The 27306-nt window shown below is 39.4% G+C and overlaps 1 protein-coding gene across 3 annotated transcripts in view; it reads right to left on the bottom strand.

Moving 5' to 3' along the window:
- The window catches only part of il1rapl2 (interleukin 1 receptor accessory protein-like 2), a 425357-nt gene that overhangs the window by 346044 nt on the left and 52007 nt on the right, over nucleotides 1–27306 (bottom strand). For 2 of the 3 annotated variants that reach the window (XM_044126533.1, XM_044126535.1), the window contains exon 1: nucleotides 26339–26658. The exons of the other annotated variant lie outside the window; for it this stretch is intronic. The gene's annotated coding sequence lies outside the window, so the exon portion shown is untranslated. Of the gene's footprint in view, nucleotides 1–26338; nucleotides 26659–27306 lie in introns of those variants that run through there. 3 annotated transcript variants of the gene reach the window in all.

Here is a 27306-nt window from a genome sequence, read left to right as displayed (position 1 = left end):
TGGAGGGGAAAAAAATAGAACAACTGTTGCGTTTCACAAGGCCAAATCCCCGAGCGTGAGTAAACTAGATGAGCTTCAGGACACAAGTTGACATTATGTTTCATTTCAATAACAATGCTGCTGTGAAGAGGACTGCCTTGGCAATATCCCTGGTGGGAAAACACTCTGCTACACACACACACGCTACAAAATGGTATCCTACACGTTCCCTCGCAGTCATCTTTCAGGAATTAATTCCATACCATTAAATCATAAAACACTGAGAATTTGACGTAAAAATCCTCTAAAGCTGACAAGTTTTAATGAGTTTCCTGTTTTTTTTTTTTGTCTTCATCTCTATAGGGAACTCGTACACACACACAACACAATCTTTTAAAACATGCTTCACTGACACCACAACGCCCCACTGGGACCCGCAAAAGAAATAATCTGCAGGCCAGATTTATTGCACACACATGCTAAAAGAATATGTTTATCACACACATTCTCTGAGTCACACACCTAAACAGTACATTATGATTCTCACACACACACACACACACAGGAGCAGTAATAGCTTCAATCGCACCTTTTTCAATAGATATACTCCGGTGAATGCGGCGCGGAGAGAAGCCGGGTCGTTTGTAATTAAGTTCTACACGTGCAAATCCAGTTGTGAGGCTCTGCTTATGAGATTGGCTGTGTAATGACACTGGCCCCAAAAGAAGGGGACGGGGGGAGGGGGCACTTACTTAGCATTTAAATAGGTTCTTTCCCCCACTGAAACGGTTTATGTGCATTTTGGAGAAAAAAACAAAACAAACAACAGACTGTGTCCTCAGTGGTGTTTCATTGTGTGTGAGGGAACAATCCATTTTTGCACACACACACACGTACATGCACTGCCATGCATGTACACTCGTCTTCATGAAGACTATCAGTGGTTTAGTCAAAATTCATGTTTACGTAATCAGGTGAGCGGTCGGCTTTCTAAAGGCTCCTCAATCTCACCGGGAGGATTTTGTTAGTTTTTGCAATCAGCTCTACATAAAACACTCTGTGGACATGATGTGGGACACATTATGGAAGAAAACCCGAGTCTAAATGTTAAAGGGACAGTTCCTTTACTGAAAAGATCAGTTCAGGTAATAAGGATCTGACATATTTAGAGGAAAGTAGTGAGGGAGAGAAAAGACAAGGGGGAAAGGAAGGAGGAAAGAAGGAAGGGAAACAGGAAACGAAGAAAGGAAGTAGGAAAAAAAAGGCTGAATGGAAGGAAGACATGAAGGCAGCAAAAAAAGGTAAAGAGTGCAAAAAGGGGAAAGGAAGGAAGGATGAAACGATAGAGAAAATGAAGGAAGAAAGGAAGGAAGGAAGGCTCCATACAACACATTTAGCCATTCTGGGCCACCGTACAAAACATCAACAACAAAACCAATAAATTCTTAGATTTCCCAGCAACATTGTCAAAGTATCTCTGGTAAGGCAGTGGACTCATGTCATAGAGTGAATATAAACAAAGCTGGACTACTCCCATCCAGTACTTTGAGGGTGTGTGTGGGTGAGAAGGACTGATTTCTGATTATGTGAGTTGGCCAGCCCGGGGCTAGAAGCCCAAACAGAACCTGCTGGTCCTGCACCGTCTGCTGAGCTGTTAGCCAGAGGCATATTCCTCTGATGGCTGAGTCTCTCTCTCTCTCTCTCATTGTGGACCTGTTCAAGCCGAGTTCCTCAGCTCGGCCTTAAACTGCTGGAATAAACGCTCAGATTACATTTCCACTGATCCATCTCAGTTTAAACCTGATCAGCTTCCACTTGTTAAACAGTATTGCCTAACTCTTTTGTGACGGCTGCGGCTAATGATGCTAATGGTGTCGAGAAATTTGTGGCAAAATGTCTTCAGCTGGCTATTGTTTTGTAAATAATGAAGAAATGGTAATATTCCCATCCAAAAAGATACATATTTATTCATTTCCGTAAATAAAAATTTTTATTTTCCAAACCAAACCTCTGGTTATTCAGTGGCCTGAAAAAATATATATCGATACTATAAAGGTGAAGGACGGAGCGAATGTCCAGAACAATCCAGTTTTAGATCTATAATAATTTATTTTCTAAAAGTATTACTAGACAAAAGCTGTTATAAACCACAACTTTAGCATTTTAGCCTTTACCCAAACCAAGTCTGGGTGAGAAGTCCTTACAATTGATTCACACTATTTAAAAAAATATCTATTTCATTTGCCTCATCATGCCTAATTGTCTATGTTCAATTAGAAAACTATAATTGAACACAGAATACTCATTACAGTATGAAAGAGTTGTTTCCACCCATATTTTATTCACATTTTTACTGAAAACATTAAAAAAATGACATAGGCAAATATGGTTAACGATTTGTGATAATAGTGCCAGTTATTAGTAAAGTAATCTCTCAGTGGAACTAGTACATTAAGAAATTATGGACTTAAAACAAGCTCCTATGTGTTGCTGAAAGGTTACTTATATGCTAGTTTTGTCTTATTACAGTGTACTAAGATATTTGACATTTGTTTCAAGCGAGAGTAAAAAACACTTGTTTAGGTTTTGTGTTTTTTACAGTGTTTATTTGAGGTTGCGCTGTTGGGGGCGATTTGACAGGCTGCCGTTCCGCCGCCGTAAAGTTGGCAACGTTCATCAAGTCAAAGTGACATTGAAGGGAATCACTGACTCCATCTCTGCAAATAATAATAAAAAAAAGATGAATATATGAAAAAAATAAAAATAAATCTGAGCCAGCTTGTCTAAATACCAAATTTATGAGGTTTGGTCGGACGCCCAGACTGTTTTTCCGAATTTTGGAAAATGTAGTTTAATGGCTGGATAAAAAAAAAAAAGTTTATAAAAACTTTCCAGGTAAATATTTAGCCTTAGGGCCTTATTTGATTCCCACACAGCATCTCTCCTCTGGAAGCCTCTTCCAGCTTCCTCTAATGGCATCACCTGCCTGTGACCTTGAGCCTCTACTTCCTTGTAAACAGGAAGTAGAGGGACGTGTGCTAACTGTAGCACACTGCCCTAATGAGGAAGTAGAAAAATACAACTATTTGAATTCAAAAGTCTTGAATTCATTCTGTTTTCATCTTGAGACCTGGACGCAACAATAATAAAACGATAAGCAATGAGAGGTTTTATAAACTAAATGGCACATTAAACTGCAGTTTTATCTGATTACACTTAGCTTACAACAAACAGCGCCTCCAAACTTCAACAAAACTCTTTGTTCACCCAAACAAAACACATGGATCTGTTTGGAAAGTGAAAACCAGGCAGTAGATTTGCTTGTTTCAGTGTTTTAAGGAACAGCTACGTGGTTAGCCTGTTTAGCTAAGCTCAGCTCAGATGTAGCTATTTTTAGCACCGTTATGCTAACTCTGTTCGACTTAAAAGTCAAAACCGGTGAACCATTGTACACTACAAATTGCAAACAATTATTTAATTACCCCCTTTCCTCCTTTTTCAGATTTCAAGGGTAACGTAGCTACTTGATTGTGCTACAAAATGGCATCATGTATTGTGGAAAACGCACAGTACTGCCCCTTTAAGAAAGCTTTACCAAAGAATCTCAACACTGGTGCCGTTGCACTGGGAGTGCCAACGTTTTATTAAAGACAATGTAAAACGTTTTCATAGAATGTTTTGTGAGCATTTCCCAATTAATAATAATAACTCTTGTCCTACAGAGTTTTGTATTTGCATTTCCCATTAAATATCAAACGTTTTCAGAAATATCCTCAAAGCATCAGGTTGCTCCGTACCGATTTGTGTGCACTCAGCATGCAGCGCTCGTTTGGCGCACAGGATGGCAGCATCAATAGTCATTAGTTAGTCTGAAGTTTGTTGTACGACGTCTCTGCCATCAATACACTTACATTAAATACACGCTGCTCACTCTTTAAAGCCTTCCGGACGTTAAGAGTTGCCTCTAAATTACGCCGATCAAACGAGATCATTGCTCGATAGTTCAGTGCTTTTCTAAGCTGAATCAAGACTCCTCTAACGAAGGCCAGTGAAGGTGGTCTTCAGAATGACGAAGGCAGTCAATCAAATTCTGCGTGGGTTTTAGCCGTTCTTTGTACGCCTGTCACAATACATTTTGCCAGACGATAAATTGTCCCAGAACTTATTGCGATAAACGATAGTATTGTTGTTTAGGGAAACTTTTCAAGTGATATAATGATAGTAATGGAGTAATAAGAACACATCCTCAAACATCAATAGCCTTCAAATTGTGACAAACATTTAAACATTGGAATTGAAAGACATTTTAAATATTTTAAATAAATAAACAAAACAAGACAAAAAACAAAATGATTTCTGAAGTCTCTATAGACAGAATTGTCTTTCAAAAAGGGGATAGTTGACACCAGAGCAGCAAACTGAAGACCAGTTTTGGTAGAAAGACAGAGAAAAAAGGAAAATGATAAATCAAGCAAATGAAAACTATTGAGTTTGCTTTAGTTTATCATGCGTTGGATTGAGTTGTTGTTTATTGTGACAGGCCTGGTTCTACATCAAGTGCAGAACAAAAAGAATAGATCCCGTTGTAGAGAGGAAACGGACAAGAGAGTAGCAGTCTCGCGGCTTCTTCCTGACTTTGGCAGAGTCGGAGTCACCAGAGCCGGTGCCAGACAGAACTCCCCGGCCAAGGAAGACGTGCAGCTCAGCATCAAAATCTTCCAGCTGCAGCCGACGCAGCGCGGCTGCAAAAGCCCAGACCGAACAATGTCATTCTTTGACCTCTGCCTCACAAGGTTCACTTTGAAGCAGCAAGACGTTGCTTTAAATCGTCATGTGCAAGAAGAAGAAAAGAAAAAAAAAGTTAGAGTCCTGAACAACTTGTCCCGTGAATTGCATTGATGGTTTGCGGTTTAGCCCGGCGTAACGAGAAATCTGTTGCGTCTCCCTCCCTCCATTTCACGCTAATAAAGCCGTGGCGGCAATGAAGCAACGCTGACTGAGATTAATGGAGAGCAAGAAGACGGTGGAGGAGGGAGAGAGGAAAAAGAGCAGGACACAAGGGGGTAGAAGAAGAAGACTTTGTTTTTTCTTATTTTCTCATCGCACACAGGGTTTCTATTTTCTCTCTTTTTTTTGGCGCAAAGGGGAAGAAAAGAGAAAAGTCCCGGAGGACAGAAAGGTTAACCTGTCGTTTTATAGCCTTTTCTGCGCAGGCACACACACACACACACACACACGTGTAAACACACAGGGTCTGAATGCTTAACACTGTCTACGCTGAAATTTGTAGCCAGCAGGGGAAGATAAAAAAAGTAGAATTCTCTGAAAGTCTGTGTACAGTGGATATGAAAATAGTGCACAACCTTGGTAAAAATGTCAGGTTTATGTGTCGGAACCTTTCACCTTTTATGTGCTGAATATTCTGCTTATTTTCACAAAATCGGCTCGAATCTGAGAAGTTTGCCGTTTCTTCTGTTGGTGCTTTGAGTAACCATGGCAATATAATTAGCAAAAAACGAGCCCCTATTGAAAAACCAATGGAACTGGGTCTTGAAAATCCACTATTTTTGAGGATTAGCTGTGTAGTCATGGTTTCACCTAGAAACACCACTGAACTTCCAGATTGTGGATCCGCCCCTGCTCTGTTCAGAAGTGAAGACGTTATGTTGATGGCGCTTACGGTTTTTTCCTCTATAAGCCCAAATGCTTTTGACTCCATCCAGAATGATGAACATAACTGATAAGTAAATAAGAAGTAGCTAAAATGTTTATTTTAGCTACGAGGCTAATGTTAGCATGACACTATGGCAGCCCACAACTAGGTCCAAAGGTATCAGTAAAAAGTTCCATTAAAAATATAAATATCGAGGGAGAGGGAAGTAGGCCAGTTATGCTAGCTTGACTTTGATAGCCATAGCAACTTATTGACAACGTTAAGGGTGTCAATCTGTCCAGGTTTGTTTTTATTTTATCAGACCACAGCACAGAGCTGGCCCAAGCCTTTTTGAGACACTAAGCATAGTTTCATTTGAGTCCCACCATAACAACATGTTAACATCATTCCTATGCTATGGTACCAGTTTGTATGTAACACGCCTGCTGCCACTAGCATCACTTGTAATTAGCTTGTATTGCATCACTGCTACCATGGCTGTTACTTGTTTCACTTAAGACATTTTTCTACAGATAAATGAAATTATCTGCCAATGGAAGAAGCACTTTTTCCATCACTATTAAGGAATTATTGACTTAAAAGGAGCTCCTATGTCCTGCTGAGAAGCTACTTATAAGTTAGTTTCAACTTAGTTCAGGTGAACTAAGTTATGTGGACCAGAAACTACACCAAAGATACTTGGTAAGACTTTGTGTTTTTGCAGTGAAGCCAATGATTTGACTGGGTTTTCTTTCGACAGGAAACTATATCAGTGTTGACTGTACTGTCTGACAACTTGTATCAATTATAATGGCTATCATTGAACTGACATGGGACTAATCGGCACTACATAAGTTGAACTGAATAGACTGATATTTTTGTGCAATGTGGTAATTTTAGGGTTATCCCTAGAAGTTTCCTAGAAAATAGTTAATCATTTGGAGCGTGCTCACAAATTTGTTTTGTTCTTCAGCGTAATAACAGAGCATATACAGTCAGTCACAATACAGGTTCAAGGATTTCTAATGCTGAAATTTAGTATCACAAAAATCTGGCATTTTAACAACTGTGCATTGACTTAATATACAAGACAATTAAAATAAAAATATTTACCAAAACACAAAATCAAATCCATTAAATTCCAACGTACGTAAAACCACATAAGTGAATATGTCAACAGATGTTAGTTTGGTTGCTTGGTGTCTCTGTTGAGTCGTTTTGATTTGTGCTTTAGAAGGCTGTGGCCGTGGCTGCGCCTGCTCCTGTCATGATGTGAGGCTGTTTAAGCGGTAATGACATGTATAATCCCTGATGATTTAAATATAGTTGTAGCGGCCCTTGATCAGAGACGAGCCCTGACACCTCTCACAGAAACAGCTTAATGCCACCTCGCTAGCATTCGGGTCGGCCTGCAAACTGGGCTCAGATATTAGCCTCGTCACTGACGCAACGTGTGAAAACTGACAGGAAAATCACACAATTATTGACATTTAGCTATAAAGCTAAGAGAAATAATAAAATAACACCTTATTTTATTACAATTAGCCTATAATGAACAAGACTTTCAATTGTTTAGTGATTCCCTTTTTTCTTTAAAATGACTTCAAAGTTTTTCGTTGACCTTGGCTGCTTTATTCCTTCTTACTTTCAACGGAGTACATTAATATTTTCATAGGTACGAGTTCCACTTTTATGACGACGTACTATAGGTTTATAGATAGAAAAATAAATAAAAAATAGGGAAATTTCTGCGCTCCAAAAGACAAAAATGTGCAGGAAATGTTTTTAAATTAATCTCAAAAATTTTCTAGAAAAAACAAGGACATTTCTGTCAGAAGTCAAATTTTTGACTTTTGTTTAAAAATACCCAAAAATTTAAAGAAAGATCCTTGATTTTTTTCTTGAAAACATTTTTTTACTTTAAAGCTCAGGGACTTGCTTGTTTTTCTAGAAAACCTTTGACAGACATTTACTCATTCTCCATCTACAGTAGCACTGATTTGCTGTTGTACACTTCAGTCCAGACCCTTCATGTTCACTTTGTTCAGTGGTTTTAATGTTGGATCTCTTCCATAAATAGGATTTTTGCTCAGCCTCTCATTGTTGAATCATTAATGCTGACCTTAGTGAGTAACTAAACACCAAATTAATTTCATTTTTTTACATATTTGTTGAAACTTCACTATGTTGAGACGGACAATCTGTATGAGAAAAAAAAAACAAGCTTCTCTGCCTTCTCCCAGTTCTAACTAGAAACAGCCAATCAAAGCCAGGAGGAGGGTTTTAGCGCTAGTTAGCATAGCCTCCGATGATAACAGATAAACAGTTGCTTTGTAACAGTAAGTTGTTTCTCCACCGTTGACACATTTGGCAGTGAGTACACAAAATTGATTGACAGCATTAAGCCCCGCCTCCTGGCCCTGATGGCAGTAGCAGCTCAGGGAGGAGGTGGAGGAAATAGAACTTTACACATGATGACACTTTTAACAAACGTGTAAAAGTGTAAAAGTCTTCTTCCATTAAAGTTTCGTACTGTTGCTTTAACTGTTAGTTTTGTTCAATTGTTCACTTTCCTCATTTTTAAATCTCACGCAAGTGTAAACAAGAAAAAAACAGCTTTAAAAAAAAGATATTCATTCATTTGAAAGTTTCTTAAATGAAAAGCGACCAACTCCTAGGGAGGAAAACTACCACATCCATGTCCTGTAAGATGGTTGCACGGCATCCAACGAAAAGCCCAGCGAGTTCTTACAATGGAAACAAGTGGAAGAGCTCAACGCGAGCCTCCCGCCTCTGAAATGATTTGCCCCACAGAGTAGAATCAGCAGATAAACGTGTTGAATCAGTTCGGCAGGACGCTGATCTCTGCTGCTGTAGCAGACCGGGGCCGCGCTGTTGCTGCTGTGTACACTACCGCTCTATTTGATCAGAATCCATAGGGATTGCTCTGTCAGACCACGTTAAGTCAACCAGGAGGCAGCTGCACACACTAGTGGGTTGTGCTGAGGGGGAATGGGCCGCTCACACAGGGAGGAGCAGGACAAGGGATGTGGAGCGGGAAGATAACCGGCCCTGCTTTTTCTATACGTTTCGCTTTATATCGCTTTATTTCAAATGTGGGATCCGGAGTTTAGATTCGGCTGAGCTGAGACTTCTGACAGCGACGCAGAGTGTCAGAGTAGAGGAGAGGAAAGGAGGGGACCGTAGGAATACAGAGTGAGTCAGAAAGAAAACGATGCTGCTGGGATGGAGGATGAGGAGCAGGAGGGGAGAGGAGGAAGGATGCAAGGCAAACAAACAGAGAAATGTGAGCAGAGTTCCAAAACTGGAAAATAATCTTAATGCCTGGCTAAAGAAAGCTCAGATTTGTGTTTGTCAGCCCACTGCAACACATCTGTCTTACGTGTGGCATTTAAAGGGACAGTGTGATGTGTTTATGTAGTATTATTTTATAGAACAATCAAGTAACTATTCTAACTTGAATTGTCATAAAAATGTTGTATGCATCAAATATGACCTAAAACTAATTCAAATTTGTAATTTACGTCTTGAAATTGGGCCTCTGTCTCTTTAAGAAGCTCCTGCTATTTCTAAAACTCCGCCCTCAGGAAGTCATCACAACATGGCTCCTCTAATAACCCTTAAACAATGTTTTTACCAGCGTTGCTCTGAGAAAGTAGCTTCTATAATGAGCTCAGCACTTCCACACCAGGTGTTTGCTAATTGATGTAGGCTAGTCTTAAGGAGCTGAGAGGAGGAGCTGATTGGGAGAGCTGCTCTGTGACGTAGAAATTTGGATTTCTCAAACATGCATGGAATAATCAAAGCAACACTCCAGGTGTGTTATTGATGAGGGATTAACGTTATAACATGATGTGAAGATCAAAAAAGTTGATTTTACATCACGCCGGCCGTTTAAGTTGGTCCTAATTTAATTTTAACACCTACATTTATATCTAGTAAAAGTTTTTATTTTAATAAGTAGATAAGTAAACTTTATTTAGTCTTTTTCATATACAAAATCACAAAGTGCTTTTAAAAATGTAAATGTAACAATAGGAAGACAATATGAACAGCTGAAAAAAATTAAGTGGAACTACTAAATTAATCTCACCATAATTCAGAATCTACTGATAGTCCTTTATAATAAAAAACATTCAATATTTGTTGATAGATTAAGGCAATACAAGGTTAAGACACTAAAGATTTGTGATGGGAATTTAACTTTACATCACCATATAGATATTTTCCTTTTTTTCTCATTTTTTGCAATAACGGTGAACTGATGATGACAAGCTCAAAGGTTTTTCCATTCAATAGATCCTTCACTGGATGGAGTCAGAGCTCCGCTAACTAAATTCTCACTAAAACTAAAAGCTTCCCATTAATCATCTGGACGGTTCCAGTCCACCAGTCTCTAAGTGGTGCCATCGTATCACCAAACGGGTCACCACTGAGCCAAGAGTCACAATCCATACGGTCAATTTTGTGTTTTGAAAACATAATTAGTCCATTTATCCTCATCACAATGTAGCAGAGTTCATGGCACGCCGCTTTATTCTTCTGCTATCGATAAACTATCACCAGAATTGCCCGTTCCCAAGCAGTTCTGGCAATTTGCACAAAGTCTCACTGTGCTGTTATCGGCCCTCGAAGCCCAAATCTTCTGTGAGCTCCAACCATTTTTCTGTTCTGCAGCAGTCTGCTGATTCAGCTCACGACTAAAGGAAGCAAATCAGAGTCAGAAGTTTTCCTGGGGGGAAAAAAAAAAAAATCAAAAATCATAAAAAAGTAGAAATTGTGCGGTGTGATTGCTGCTGCTGCTACCGCCGATGTCTGCTTCTACCAGAAGAGAGTCGCAGTCATTAGACTTTTCCTCCTCAAGCACCTCACTCACTCGTTTATTGTTGCAGTCATTGCTGTCTGAAGAGATTTCTTAGCTGCAACAGGTCACACACTGCGAAACACTAAAGTTTACCGAGGATTTTTGGTCTAGTTTCTAAAGCAAATGTCTTAGTTCACTTGAAATAAGACAAAACTTACAAGTAATTATTCAGCAAAATATAGGAGCTTGTTTTAAGTCAATAATTCCTTAACGCCTTAACCCTCGCCCCCAAAATCACCAAAAACGGCTGAAAAGGTATCTTTTGTAACACAAAAGAAATTGAAACATTTTGTTTCACCAGATTTTTCATTTTTAGTTCTTGTAAATGCACATTGTGTGTTGAATGTATGGACTGTAAAATGCAATAAATTTGTAGAATAAAGCATTCTGCTGGTGGATTTCAAGACTGGTCAAGAAAGCACAAAAAGAAATGTCATTTTGGACATGTTTATTTCTGAGGATGACTGGAACTCCTCAGTGCTTCAATATACAGTCATCAATGAGGCTCTAATGAAAGATAATGACCAGAGGAATCCTCAGATGGACACATTATTACTGATAGTGGAAATTACTTGTAATTATGTAAATAAAATAGCATATCTGAGATCAGATTATGCATGGTTACGCATGCAGCTGGTGGATTCATGTCAAAACAAGCCTCAAAATGCCTCATATCCTTATGATAAGACATGTGTTGGCTACACATCGGTGGCTTTAGATTTAGTCTCCGAGTCGACCCGTCAGAAATATTCCAGAAAGAATAGAGGCCTGTCAAAACGAGCTCAAGTCGCTCTCTGGATGTTATTGGCTCGGAAAAACCCTTTTGGTTAGGATGAAGGTAAAGTTTAGGCTGTAGAAATGAAGGGAAGTCAATGGAAAGTCCCCACAAAGATAGCCGCCCATGTGTGTGTGTGTGTGTGTGTGTGTGTGTGTGTGTGTGTGTGCGTGGGTGTGTGTGTGTCTGGGCTCCTTTGACTCCAAATTAGCTTAGTTGCGTCGTGTTCCTTACAGGCACAGAACCGGCCAGGACACATCACCACTAATGTGTGTTTCTAAATGATTGGGACTGTATTCCCTTTGGATGCCCCACCACTGAACTCCCACTAACCGCACACACACACGCACACACACACACACACGCACACACACACACCCACATGCCTACACGCACACACACCGCCCCTGCAAACACAGGCTGTGGACAGTAGATGCATTGTGTATGTACTAAAGTTCCAAACCTGGTTGGCCAGCGATGCGCTGCTTGACCCCTAAAGGTCTTTATTTTATTTTATTTTTTAAAAAGATGCTAAATAATGAGAAATGATGTAATTAAATACTGATTATTTTTTGTTCATAGCTAATTAGCAACGCTCCAACTGGTAAGGCAAGGAGAATTACGTAATGTGTACAAAGGGAATCATGTTATTCTTTTTCTGGATGGAATAAATGGGCCAAGCAGGATTGTTTCTTATATTTTTCAGAAGTGAGCAAAATGTGTGTTGATGATTTGTGTTTCTTACTTATTGAAGTTTAGACCTTCACCTTAAATTAATAGCTATTTTTACGTGATTTCTTCAGATTTCGTTTTGGTTTTTTTGTCACACTTAAATGTGTCATATTATCAAATCAACTGTAATACTGCACACCAGTAATATGAGGAAATAAATTAGACAGTTTAAATGGGAAAAAAAATAAACCAATCTGAATCTGTAAAATGTAATCGCCCAGCCTTACTGAATCATGAATTAATTGTGATGAACTAGATATTTTTTGGAAAGCTGAGTTCAGCACCGCTGGTCATACCAGGTGTGATTACTGCCAGAAATAAAAAGTAAAGATAAATGCCTCGTGTTGCATTTGATCAGTTTTAGCATTAGTTTTCCAATTCTGTTGTCTAACAAAGTCTAGTTAAAGATCTCAAAAACAAAATCATAGCCAGGTTCAACTGTGCTTGTTTGTAATTACACGACTACAGGGGGACTATTTGTATCAAGGTAAAAAATAAACTTTTTTTTTTCTTTCAAAACTATGCATCTTAAGAATTAAAACATGAATCTGCCCTCTTTCTGTTTAGCTGGTGGGATTTGCACTCCCACAGAACTGTAAGGTATAAAACTTTGACGTATTTTGACCGTCAATGATGGTTTACACTTTTGAAATAGTCAGCTTTCAATAATAACTAAGCGAACCAAAACATGTGAACAGTCAGAACAATTTAATCCGACTTCTGCAGTGTGGAGCTGTCATTCCAGTGACAGAGTGGGAAGAAACTGCAACTATTCCTCCCCCTAATGCATCCCACGTTATCAATGAAACCAAAGTCGGTGGAAGGCGTAAAACCGACGGGGAGAAAATCCATGAAAAACTTTTTAAAACTTGACGAAATAACCTTAAACACAAGAGCGGGCCGCGGACAAACGCAGCCGTTTGGGGTCGTCCTGGCACACGGGCCGTCAGTCACCCTCATCATCCCACATGGAGCCCTGGTGTCACCCTGAGTCACTGAATCCCAATGAGCCGAGGGGCTCAGACCTGCACAGACAGGAACCGAGCCACAGGAACCGAGCCACAGGAACCGAGCCACAGGAACCGAGCCACAGGAACCGAGCCACAGGAACCGAGGCACAGGAACCGAGCCACAGGTGAGGAAAGAGCTCAACAACAATGTGGGGAAAGAAGAAGAAGTAGAAGAAGCAGCAGCAGAGGGTTCAAGCAGAATACCATCCAGTTTGGTGGCTCTGAAAGCTGGAGAGCCACTTTTCCATATTTAGACAGTGAGTGTTTTCTGTCTGGTTCGTCTTTAGGTTTTAAAGTTTAGTTTAGTTAGCTTAGTTTTTAAACAATAAACTGAGATCTTTGAGCAGCAGCTGGGTTTCCATTACAAATGTGAGCAAAACTTCACTGTCAAAAAAAAAAAGAATAATTAGCAACTGTATTATACAGCTGTGGGAAAAAATTACTTAAAATGATCAGTTTCTCTGATTTTACTTTTTCATAGATATATGTTTGAGTAAAATGAAAATTGCTCTTTTGTTCTACGAACTACTGACACCGTGTCTCCAAAATTCAAAGCAAAAAGTTTGTGTTTATTAGCAGAAAATGAGAAATGGTCAAAATAAGGAGAAAGAGTCGGTGCTTCCAGACCTCAAATAACGCAAAGAAAACAAGTTCATATTCCTTTAGAAACAACAACACTGATGTTTGAACCCAGGAAGAGTTCAGGAATCAGTATCTGGTGGAATAACCAGGAGGTTCTGAATGCAGCTCAGTGCAGTGACTCTTCATGTTCTCCAGAGCTGCATTTACATATTTATTTAATGCAGAACATTTACTTTTTCTTTTTTTAACCTTGTTGCTGGTTAATTTTGCAGTACTCATATTAGCTGCATGCAGGTTTTATTTGGCAAAGATAATGTTGTAACATCAACAAAATAAAAATGACTTTAAGTAAATAGTCAAATAAATAATAATAATCAAAACTGCAATCATAAGTCTGTTGAAAAGTAACGTTTTCGTTGCATATTTGTTTCTTTTACTGTAACAAATTCTCATTACTTTTATTCTATCTCCTAATAAAACGACCAAACGTTGCCACGTGCAGCTGGCTGCTGGTCGTGATTACGGATGATGCGTTCAACGACTGGGGGGGAAAAATCAGATTTTAGAGCATCCAACCTGCTAGTGACAAGTCAGGGCCAATCTAGATGAAAATAAATAATTTTCACAACCCATTCATTAAAAAGGTCTGGCAAAGACTCATTTAGATATGAAAATCAGATGTATGGTGAACTACTGGTTTTGTGAGGCACCTTGTGGTAAAGTCAGTTTAGGAATAAATTAAAAGTGACCTGAATGGCCTGTCTATTTCCAGACAGTCTCATTAACGTCTGCCTCCTGTTTTCACACGATGCATATGCAACGATCCTGAAGGTTGAGTTTGGCTGTTTGTTTTTTTTTTGTTTTTCTTTTTCCTGCCATAATGCCTTTGGGGAAGTTTTCATAGGACACAAATATAAAGACTCTTTGATCTTTTCAGCATGCGTGACATCGAATTACTCCAGAGTTTCAAAGAAATGTGACGATCCCCGCGTCGTATGACATCACTTTGATCAAATTTGCGCTTTGAAAAAAATGTGCAATGCACAAGTCATAATAACATCACTCCTGTAAAGCTGCGTACGGCTAATCAGCTAGCACAAACAAACTTGAATAACCACAGAGCTCCAGAGGAAACGTCTCGTTTCATTTAACTCTTTAAAGACCATCAGTCCTGTTTCCACTGTAGAAAGCACTTTCAGATGGTCTTCAACACTAACTTGGGACTTTTAAGATCTTGTGTAGCTTTCCTTTTAATGGAAAAGCTTTAATGGAAAGCTTTTAATGTAGCTTTCAACGGGGCATTTTTTCACGCTCATGTTAAAATGGCATAAATGTTCAGTGGATAATGTTAGGGTGTGTTATTTTTATAAGGCTCAACTGACTCATGGTCCTGTCTAGAAATGAAAGTTCAGGCCTAGTTTCTAAATTCCTGGAAGCCTCAGAACAGTTTCAGCTAAAGGATCATGTCCGTCTCAAATTTGTGCAGGAAGACAGGAGGAAGTTGTAGATAAAAAACAAACAAACAAACAAAAAAAAAAAAAAACAAGAGAAAATTTCCGGCAAAGAACTCTAAAAGTTTGAGATTGAAGTTGAGTTTTTCTAGGAAAAACTTGAAAATTCCAGAGTTTCTACAGCCAGAAATTTCAACTTTCAGACATTTTATGGGTTTCAAGTCAAAAATGTTCAACTTTTGACACTCGTTAAGTTCAAAGTTTTTTTTTTTTTGGCAGGAATGCATTTCCTTTTCGATCTACAATGGCTACATACATACATCATCACAAGGAAGTGAATAGCATACTTTAATGAACAAATATAGCTAAAAGATGTTCTACAGATGTTCTTTAAAGGTTCTTCTTCTGATATATGATGATAATTTTATGCTTGCATAAATCTTCAAATCTTAAGGAGTAAATGGCAAAAATTGTTGCCACTACCATGCTACACAGACACTGCTAAGCTAGTCCATATACAGCTTAAAACTATAAAATGTTTTAGACCTGAAAGAACTTCCAGACCTGAAAAAACCTCAAAAAGATGTCTTCTAGATCAGTCAGTTAAAAAAAAAAACTCCTTCAGACTAGCTGCTAATTGCTTAGCTAAATTAATTAGCAGCAATTAGCAAACACCGGGTGGAAGTGAGCATCAGCTGAGCTCATTATAGGAGCTGCTTCTCAGTGAAACGCTGGTAAAATCATTGCTAAAGGGTTAATAGAGGAGCCATGTTGTGATGACTTCCTGGGGGCGGAGTTTCACAAAGAGCAGGAGCTTCTTAAAGAGACAGAGGCCAAATTTCAAGGCGTTAAAGTACAAATTAAAATTTTCTCTAAGTCATATTTGATATGGATAGAATTTTTATAACAAATGAAGTTAACAGTTTCATGTTTGTAGTATAAATTGATACTATGTGGCTGGAAAACACACAATACTGCCCCTTTAAAGTTAGCTGCTGACTGCATGAAGAGCTGGCGGTAACAGCCAGAAGGCTGAACATATTTGGTTTTACCAAGTGTGGTAATTCTTTATGCAAGAGTAAGGGTTGGTCATCCATCAGGAAGTAACGGTGGCGAGCCTGCATGTCCCCCCCGGAGGAAACCTTCTCCTCACTGGCGGTTACGTAACCACTTCCAATTAGAGTATGATGGAAATCATCTGAGATTTACAGGGATTTTCAGGAAACGGCTTGATAGGAGTAAAAAATAAATAAAAATATGTCATGTACAATGCAACTTATTGGTTACTTAGAGCATCCTTTCTCTTTCTGTGTTCTTCCTCTCATATTTTTCTTGTCATCGCTTCCTCAATTTATGGATCTTTCCACACTTCTCCCTCTGTTCCCCACGCCTCCTTTTTTTAAAAACATGCATCATCCCTCTTCTCCCCCTTCATACATCGTCTCTCTTTGTTCGCTCTGTTCTTTTGTTTTGTTTCCTCGCACATAAACAAGTATCTTATGAGCAATTATTTACATTCTTTGAGCTAAACATGGCCGACGGCAGACTTCGTGGTAACTGCTGTTAAGCTGTATTTCACTCGCCGCTCAAGAATTTAATATATCATATGAGCACTGAGGGACTAAATGAATTTGTTTTACCACAGAGTAATTACACCGCAATAAACAGCAGCAAGTCCCGCTACGCTACGCTCCTCCTCTCAACTTAATTCTCCTCTTTTTTTAGCTCTTCCTCCCTTTTGTCTTCCTACTTATTCCTCCCTGCAAGAAATTTTCATTTCCCATCTTTTCATTAATTCACTTGAGTTTTTTTAAATTCAATTATCTCAAGCACTTTCTGAAACTTGTAAATTTTTTTTATTCTCATTTTCAAGTCTTTTTTTCCACTTCAGGGATGTTTCCGCTGCAGCCTGGGATTGTTGCTGCCCAGACACGGCGTTGGGCAACGCAAGGCTATCTATCACGGAGCCCCCGCCGGGGTCCCGTCAACCGTTTCCTAACAAAATACCAACAGTCTGGGTCCGGAGCCCGCCATACGTTACGGCTGCTGTTGTCCAAGGAGTGATTTCTCCTACGGGTCTCTTGGATTATATCAACGAGTTTCTTTTGTGTTGCTTTTGCGTGATTCTGAGGAAACCATTTGTGTTTTTCATTTTTCTAATTTTCTCTTTTGCCCCTAAAAATGTGCACAATTAATATAGAAGTGGCAGCTTGTCGCAATGATAAATCATATCAGCCTGGGATGAACTGGTACTACATAAACTACCAAAACACAGACAAAAGCAGAAATCGGAATTTCACGAGTAAAAGAAAGAAAAAAAAACAGACAAAAAAGCCGAACTACTCGGTTACGTAAGTGTGCAAACCCTTAAAATAATTCTTCCTTGGCTGTTTTGAGTCCTTGGTTCAGACTTGCCATTGATATTGGTGATTAACTATAAATAGGATTCTCATACAGCCATCCCAACAGGCTTTTCTTGGTACTCGCTCACTTTTGTACTTTAGCTGAAGCCATAATTTGCTGGGAAATTACAAAGGATCTCATCGTACAAAGGAATCAGTCAGGAGAATAGAACAACACAAGCTTCAGTTCAGTTCAGTTATGTAGAACAATTCAACAACAAATGTCATTCAGTCCAATCATACATCCGTTCAAATTGATCCTAGTTATCAAAAGACTGCAGTCATTTATTATTCAAATTAGTTTAAAATAAAGTTTTCTATCACAGGAAGAAATCTCCTGCAAAACCAGAACTAGGGCTGTTGTAAACAAATATTTTAGTAATCGAGTAATCTATCGATTATTTTTACGATTAATCGAGTAATTGGATAAAAAAATTCTAAAATAAAATATTGGTAAGTCTTAAATCATAACACCAGTGTTACTATCAGATGTCAACATCAGTCCAATTTTTCATATTTAAGCTTCCTAACAGGTACTTTTTGTAGTTTATAAAATTAACCTGTAACAATAATAGCTCACTTTCTAAGTTAACCTGAAGAAAAGTTATACAAAAATCTGAAATTATATTCCATTTAATAATAAAGAGGCAGGCTCACAAATACGCTTATGAAAAATGTCTATGCTTCAGCTTTTAGTTTTTGTATTCATCTTCAAACAGTTTAATAGATGAACTCTCACCTGTCAAGCTTTGGGTTTGAGAATACGGGAAATATCACCTGGAGTGGGACAGACCAACGTAAGATGGGGGTGGAGGGGAGGCAATAGACCAGGGGACAGACAATCGTAAGCCCGGGGTGGAAAGACAAATGAACAAACCTAATGTTGGGTTGGGGGAGAGACGACCGCTAGAACAGGGAACGAACGTAAAAATGAGGGGAGCAATATGGGATATTTACGGCACTTTCGTTCGTAACACTCAGAAACTCATGGACCAGCCATGTACCGTCACGATGCGCTCCGCCACCCGTTTGTTCAGACCGGGATGATGTCAAATTTATTGTGCGGTTCGTCCGTAGAGCTACACTTACACTGCAACTATTAACTACTCAGCTGCCCGCCGTGTTCAGTCTATCCGCTCACCTGTATAAATACTCCCACATCGCACTTCCCGCCGTTTGCTTTGAACCAGCAGCTCCCGGAAGAGAAAAGCTGCAGTACTCCAGTTATCGCGCCATTCATTTTAAGCATGTCTATTGGTCCCCCAAAAACAATGAACACCTGGCCGTTATTATCAATCAATAAAATCCCCACAGGCGTACAATAAAAACTGTACGTTAACGTACAATTTTTCAGTTAGCAGCAAAATTAGCTTTTGTCAACAACTCGGAGGTAGAAGTCAGAGCTCCGCACATGATGTTCCGTCCAGAACACGGTGCGCGAAATAATAAAACATAAATTAACAAAGCTTCAAGGCAGATAAAATTTTCCTCGAGGAATTTTAACAATTGAGGTACTTGAATCATTCGAGGAATGGTTTCAGCCCTAACCAGAACCATTTACTCTGTGAGAACGGCCATCTGTCATGATTGACTGGCGGTTTCCCGTCACTCATAAGGCCACTGATGTGCACAATCCAGAACCTAGAGCTGCAGTCTGGTTCAGCTCTAGATCATGATGCAACTTGTGCTCTAAGTCCAGACATGACATTTCTTCTTTACTAAATACTAGAGATGTACTGCAGCTTTCTGGCCGATGGCCAATAACTAATGCCTAAAAAGCCTGACCTGTTGATTCCAATTTTGGCCCATATCAATTCTTCTGATCTGAAATATTGCTAAATATAGCAACGAAGGCCAACGGGACTAACAGTCAAAACTCTCACAGCAGAGCAGAAGAGAAATGTCATGACTGAATTTTAGACCTTTTAAGATTGTTTTAATAATAATACATTTTACTTGTAAAACCCTCCAATTGAAATTTCAAAGGGTTCATTGACATGCTGATGATGGCAAGCTACTCCTACTGCCGTCACCACCGTCTGCTTCACTTACCGGTATAACTATCACCAATCTCCCAAAATGAAGGAAATCTGGCCCAATTAACTGGTGAACCCTTACTAAATGTTCCTCAATCTCCTGTTTGTGGTTTTATTAAAGGTGGTAGTTGGCATAATATCCAAGAACTGGGTCAATGGACACAAAGGTACACAGAGGTCAACTTTCCTTGGAGTCGGTAGCTGCAGACCTCTAAACTTCACGTGTGCTGACTGATGCCCATTGAACATCAGTGTAAGGCCTTAAAAATGGTTTTCTCTCAGAATGATCAAAAGGTTCCATATACACACTGGGACTCCTAAATGTAGAGATTTCCCAGAAGAGTTGATGCTGTTAAAATCTGCAAAGAGTGAATGGAACTGAGTTGATTCACTGCTATTTGAGTCCTACTGACAACTCAAAGCACTTTACACTACAGCCACATTCACCTTATCACACTCACTAACTCGCACACATTCATACATCCATGCACAGATCAGTGGGTAACTGAGTGCTAAGCGCCTTGCCCAAGGGCGCATCGACATGCGACAGGAGGAAGCTGGAATCAAACCCACACCTTGTGGTTTCATTGTTTGTTGTCAGATTCAAATATTGTGAATATTATTTAAAAGTTTATTTATTTCGGTAACTCAATTCACAAAGTGAAACCTGATATACACTGATTATTCACAAACCATTTTCAAGTCTTGATTTCTATATGATTATTTTTTCTATATGATTATTTTTGCTGCTTATAGGTAATAAAATACGACATGTAGAATTAGTATATTACATCAGACCAGTTGAAAAACATATTTTTTATTCAGGAATGTGGGTAAGCAAGTTTATTTCCTGCTTTGATAGTTTTTTATTTTCAAAAAACTATCAAGAGTTCTTGCATTTATTCAGCATGGTCATGGAAATTTATGAGTTATAAATGACTAGAGATAGTACAGGGCATTAAAGGAAGTAAACTTGCTATAGACACATTGCAATGTGACGTCACACACCCACGATCCTGTCCCCCCAGCTCACTGCTGGAGGGCAAAAAACTGCTAGCCAACGATGACTACCATTAGATTTGGTTGTCAACATAACACGCTAAATCTTAAATGAGCATGTGATATTTAAAAGAAAAGGAATGCAGTGCTTTGCTACTGTCAGCACTACTAGAAAACCAGACAACAGGGTCCAACAATGTCACATGTCGCAGGTAAGGGAAAGCAAGAGAGAGGGAAGTAATTCAGTTATGCTAGCTTGACTCTGACAAATTAACATGTAGATGAGCTGCAGAATTTGGTGTGTTTGAGTTCAATAAAAAAAGGGGGTGACTCAAACACCAACTCTCTGATATGTCATCAGTAGAGCAGGTGTTTAAATTACAGCTACTGTTCAGATGGTCACTTATTAATAATCGCAAAATAAACATCAAGCCTGAAAACATAAAACTGTAATGGAGTAAATGCTCTGTTCTTTGTGTCGGAAATGTTTGCGTGTCTTTTGGTGTTGAATTCACTTGTGGAGCTGTGGTCAGTCAGTTGCTATGGCAACGAGTCCACGTGTAACGTAGTGGACACACGGTGCGAGAAAAAATTCCGAGACGAGTGGTTTTGAGTTGTTCTTTGACCGTTTTTCTGTGTTATTTTTCCCTTCACTGCACTTAATTAATAACACCTACATCTCCAGGTTTTGTTTTGTTAACGAAAATGTTCTGCCACGGAAACGCAGGTATGGATGTCAAGTAAAAGGATCGTCTTTTCGCCCTCCGTTGTTGTGCGCGTGTGCATAATGTCCGGATGTAAACGTGTGTATATGTTGTGCTCTTCTATTAAACGTTTGTCCTCTGATGAACCTGAAGGGATTATTTGTATTCTGCGACTGCATCTTTACTGTTCACACCTTTCTATACATTAAGATTCTCATTACATGACTTGAACCTAATTCGATATATCAACATTATTACTCCCTGTTGCTGGTGTCCCTTGACGCGGCAGCATCCCTGATATAAACTATCCACCCGGATCCACGCCCTGGTTATAAATGGCTGCTGTTGGTCAGCGTGACATTCTGCTGCCGGTTCATCTACCCCGATGGTCAGATATATACGACACCGTTCCTGTATCATAAATCCATACACACACACACGCACACACACAAACAAAGCAGCAGCCTCCACTGTCTTCTTGTATTCTGACGATTGATGTGCACCTTGTTGCTAAACGGCTGAGATAATTAAACCCTGCGCTCTCCTCCCCTTTGTTTATGGGTGTGTGTGGTGTGAGTCTCACTGAACACTCTTCTGGTGCATTGCAACACACACACCCACACACACACACAACTATGCATACACACAGAAAATTGGAAGACACACGTCCACTCTGTCTCTCTCCCTCCTCTTCAGCACCATGCTAACATGATAAATCCTCGCTCTCTGTCACCGACCACAGCTACACCCACACACACCCACACACACACGCACACACTCACACACACACGCCACCGCTCTTCCTCGGTGGAAAGGGAGAGCGTGGGGGACGGAGAGAGAGAAAGCACCTGCTGTAAAGCACTCGCACAAACGGCGTCTGTGTTCTGGAAGACTTCAATAAATGGGAAAATTATACAGTGCAGGCAGAGCGGTCGCCTTTCAGACGAAGGTGCTTCGCTCCGGCCACGCAGCTGACGGCCGCTCTGGAACGCACAAGTATTTTCGGTTAAGCGTCTCGTGTAAATATATTGACGCACTTGAAATAGGACAAAACTAACTTGGAAGTAATTTTTCCACAAGAAACAGGAGCTTGTTTCCAAGTCTTAATATTAATGAAACTGTTTTACTCCCAGCGGTCGATTATTTCACTCATAACAAGACATTTTTCCCATTTTGTAAGTGAAATAATCTAGTCGGACTTTTTCATTGATGTTAAGGAGTTATTGACTTCAAACAATCTCCAATATCTTACTGAACAGTTACTTGTAAGTTAGTTTTGAACCAAGATATTTGCTAGAATTGCAACCAAAATTACTTGGTATTTTGGGTTTTTAAAAAAAAAAAAAAAAAAAAAAAAAAGGCTTTCAGCAGAATTTAAGAAGCAGAATTAGATAAACAAAGTGGAAAATGACAAGAAAATGATGTCCAACTATTGGAAGGAAACATAAAAATAATTCTCAATAGACAGATTTAAACAGAGAAAGATGAAGCATAAGATGAAAGTATCTTGTAGGTCTCTTAGCAACGGCTGATCTCCATGTTTTGAGTCACCAAAAACCAAAAAAAAATATTAATTGTTGAAAGTTTATGTGATGAACTGAGACAAGAAGGAAACAACAGACTGGAAAGAAAATTATAAACGGTTTTAATGTTTATTGTTTTACAACAACAAATCCCCCCAACAATGGTATTCATATCTATTCAACCTTGTTCACTGTTGCTGAAACTACATAAAGTACAGTGAAGCTACTCAATTCAGCAGAAAAATGGTGAAATTTATTCTCAGTAAAAATCCAGCAGTTCTGCCCTGCAAAAAAAAAAAAAAACACTAAATCTGACCAAGCGTGTTTGCTGCAGTTTGTAGCGCAAATATCTTAAGACGCTTCAAAGTGACTTCAAAAAAATACAGCTACAGCTCTGCTGTGTCAGACAACATTCCATTACAAACTTTGTAAATATTCCAAAAATAAGAAACGCAGATAAAAATCACATGTGAATAAGTCTGTTCACATGAGAAGCTGTTGAAAACCTCATGCGTAATCACCCGCCAACTACTTCCTGTCTTCGTCTTTTTCGTTCTTTTTTCCATAAACAGTTTTGGCGCTAGAATGAGGCAATTTTTCTGCCGCATCAATATGGGTTTATTTTTGAAAAACGGCGATGGAAACGCTTTTTCGTACGATACAAGTCACATGAACGACAACCAGATGTTGCCACCGGCACAAACCACAAAGAAGACGACATGAAGCAGTTGGAGGATGATGGCGCGGCGGTTTTTTAATGACTCTTCACACAAATAAACTTATTCACGCGTGATTTTAATTCCCTCTCTCATTTGACAGAAACACCACAATTGCAAAATTGTGGTTTTTTTCCAAGATTAACAGAATATCAACAAAGTCTTGAACACATTTGTAATGGAATTGCAGCTGCAAGTTAAGTTCTGGACAACTCCTTTGCTCTCAACGACGGCGTAAATCCCACTCAGAAGTCCTGAGATATTGTGAATTAGACGAATCAGAGGACAAAGTGACCACATGCAATCGTCCTGCTATCAAACAGCCACACAACAAATATAGACAAAACAAGTATGTCCTCTTCAAGCACAAGGAAAGGGGCCATAAAAGGCTCGCAGAGAGACTGCAGATGACTCAAAATGCAGTTTAGTTCCTCTCTAGAGTGTGTGGGAGCCTGCTCTGCTCCGACTGAAACACCGGGGACCTTTTTCATGTCTGTACTCAGGAGCCTCTTGTTTCATAATGACTCCCAAGATTAAAGGACCAAAAGGAACAGGTAGAAGGGAAGCTCAAAACCCAAACCGATGGCACCGAACAGCCGCTCGGCATCTCTTCAGGTGGGACTTCCAGCTAAGATGCTCGGCTGCTTCCTCCCTACCTCTACCCTGAGGCCAGTGTTGCTGTTTTTGCCTGGTGAATTTGTAAGTCCAAGACCGACTGACTGGCTGCGCTCCGAGTTACAAAAAGCGCTCCACTTCATTTTCCACAACTTTCAAGCAATTATTCCACAAGAACCTGAAAACACACACAGAGACTCGCCATTTTGTTTTCTGGTCTTCTTGGGATATTTCTATCGATTTCCACTGCTTTCATTGGCCTTAGCTCAACCCCTGCTATAAAGGAACTATTCAGCTGCGTTTAATTTATTTAATTGTTTATTTTTATATAAATACATCTACACTAGCAATAAAAACAAATGAAGGATGGATTTCCACTGCAGGATTTCATGAAATACAAAGTTTTGTTTGTTTTGTTTTTCTATAAAAAAAAAAAAATCACATTGAGGAAAAAAAAAATAGCTGCTAATGTTGCTTTTGTGTTAATATGTAGGAGTCCGACTAACGATTATTTGAGTTTTATTTTTTTATTAGAAATGCAAAATGAATGTACTTTTTGTGCAGTATTGGCCTACCTGCTGCTTTGAGTATGTTCTGTCAGCAAATGTTTTAACTGAGTCTGCATGCTTCAGTTAATAGTTTGATTACTGATTAGTTGACGATTATTTCAATAATCGATTAATCTCAGTTAATCCGATTCATTGTTTCAGCCCTGATAAAATGATAAGAGATAATCAAGATAATCAGCTGATTTTGGTGAAAACTATGACAGATTAGCAACAAATGTTTGATTTTAGTGACTGGTAGGATCGGTTCCATTTTAAATCTGTCACAAAAAAATTGTTCAAAAACTGAAATATTTCTGTTTAAATGCATCAAGTGACCAACATGATGTGGTTTTTTTACAACGTTTTGACTCAAAAGAATTGTTGAAAATCCTTTCAGCAATATCTGAACAACTAAATGCATTTTTATGAAAATACACTAAAGTACTGGACACTTTATGCCTTGGCTGATCTCTGCAGCCGTGGGAGAAAGAAAGCTAGTTTTTGGAGAAAGTAGATTTGTCTAGATTACACAGCAATACAACTAGAGATGCACTTTTTTTATATACAGATACAGATTCCTGAGGTTCCGTACCGATACGACACAGGAAAATGGTGCTGAATTAACTGAAAACGTTTGTTTTTCTAATCACAGACGAATGAAACTGAAACTCAAAAAAATTTTCCTACTTACCTTATGAACAAACCTTCTTTCAAATCTTTCATTACATACAAATAGGATAAATAATACTATGTAAAATAAACAAAATAACTGAATAGATATGTCATTATGGATCGGACACATTGTCACTGATACCCGATCTAGAATTTTTTTTGATATCAGGACCGATACAGATATTGTTGTATCTAATGAATTTATAGATACAACAATAACTGTTGTATTGTCAACATTAACCCCAAAAACATCTGAACTCCCTCAACTCAGTTCTACAAAAGAAAAACTTCACATGTATCAAAAATACCAAGAAGTAAAAAAGTGTCTATCAATTCAATAAAATTTGATACAGATTTATACACTGTATAGAAAAATCCAGTCGAGGTTTAAATAAAGTTTTACAGCAGAAATGACCAGATGCAGTAAAAAAAAAAAAAAAAGAAAGAAAGAAAAAAAGAAACTTTAAAAAAACACCACAAAATATCCCTTTAAGAACAAAACACAGGCTACCAATCAGATTCCACCTTCAGCTCCAACATCGCCCTATTGGGTACACAGTAATGTTTACTGCTAACTTTGGGGGAATAAACATAATAGAAACTTATAAGCTCAACTGAGACCCGCAGCCCAAGCTGCTCTGGCCATATCCCCATATAGAGAACCGTCCCATATGAAGGCAAAACAAAAATGCTCAACATAACGTGATGTCAATTGGGTATATATACCCTTCGTAACGAGTTTTATTGATTTGACAGAAAACCTTAGCTAGTAACCGCTAACCCTGAACTCAGACAACACTCCAGCCCGAACCGCGGGGTCCCAAAATGTCCCTCCAACTGCAATATAAGTGGGACTCGCGCCCCTGAAAGACTCTAAAATGATAAAATGAGGAAATTTTACCTGAAAATTTTCGAAAAATGAGTGAAAACAGGCACGCACGCCAACGTACAAACAAGGAGGAAACAAGCCCAGCGTCTCCTTCTGCTGCTTTTTTTTTTTTTTTTTTTACTACTTTGCTCCCGCAAACACCCCGCATCACACGCAAGCAGCCATACCTGACGACTCGATGGAAGTAATCCTGAATCCCAAGAGGAGCCAGGTGACCCGCTGCAGAACTGGAGGAAAACGTGCAGAAATAATCCCACCTCTGACTCAGTCCTCTGATTCCAGACACAAAACTGCCTTAAAAGGAGGAGAAGAAGAAGAAGAAATAATAACAGTAGTGAAGCCTTTCTCTTCCTCTTTCCAGAAGGTCCGGGGTTAGTATCTGTAGCGGATGAGCACAGCCTCAGAGGCAGCAGAGGGGGGAGTAGGATCGTTTCTCCAAGATGCGGGGAAGCTGAAGTCCGCTCCAGTTAACCGCAGTTACGCACACTCTTCCCCCCCTCCAACCTCCTCCTCCCCGCCCGCTCCCACCTCCAGCTCCGCCGCGCTCTCTCCTCCGCCTGTCCCGCGCCTCACTTCCAGGACGGAGGACGTGAGTCAGCGACCCGGCGCGCTCCCTCCGCGCTCCTCCAGGAGGTCCTCCCTCCTGGCCGGGATGTGGCGTGGAAGGAACGAAGGAAGGAGTCGCTCTACTTTCTTCTTCTTCCAAAAATAACTTCCAATCTGCGAGGTGGAATCCGCGAAGAACGCGTTTAAAGTGTGTGCATGTGTGTGTGTTGTTTCCCAAGTTTTTATGATTATTATTATTAATTACTATTATTATTAATAATGCACTTTAATCTGTGATGATCACCTGACAGTTGTATGGAAAATCTAATTTATTCTTCCTTATATGCCGACGCAGTGACCATCACAGTTTGCGATCAGCTCGGATGTGCAGGTGGAGTTTGCAGCAATATTTGCAAAGAATATTTTCCTCCTGGAAAATAATGTCCGATGTTCAATCAACCAATCAGATCATGCATGGAGATCTCAGCTCTGGAAAGCTATTAATAACTTCAGAATTTTAATTAGTATTTTATCCATTTGCGTTCTCGACTTCTCCGCTCCTCTAATGCGTCCCTCAGGGGTCAACAAG

The sequence above is a fragment of the Gambusia affinis genome, linkage group LG09 (assembly GCF_019740435.1).
Source record: "Gambusia affinis linkage group LG09, SWU_Gaff_1.0, whole genome shotgun sequence".
Taxonomy (NCBI): domain Eukaryota; kingdom Metazoa; phylum Chordata; class Actinopteri; order Cyprinodontiformes; family Poeciliidae; genus Gambusia; species Gambusia affinis.
The sequence above is the reverse complement of the archived record's forward strand: the minus strand, read 5'-3'. Positions and strand labels throughout refer to the sequence as shown.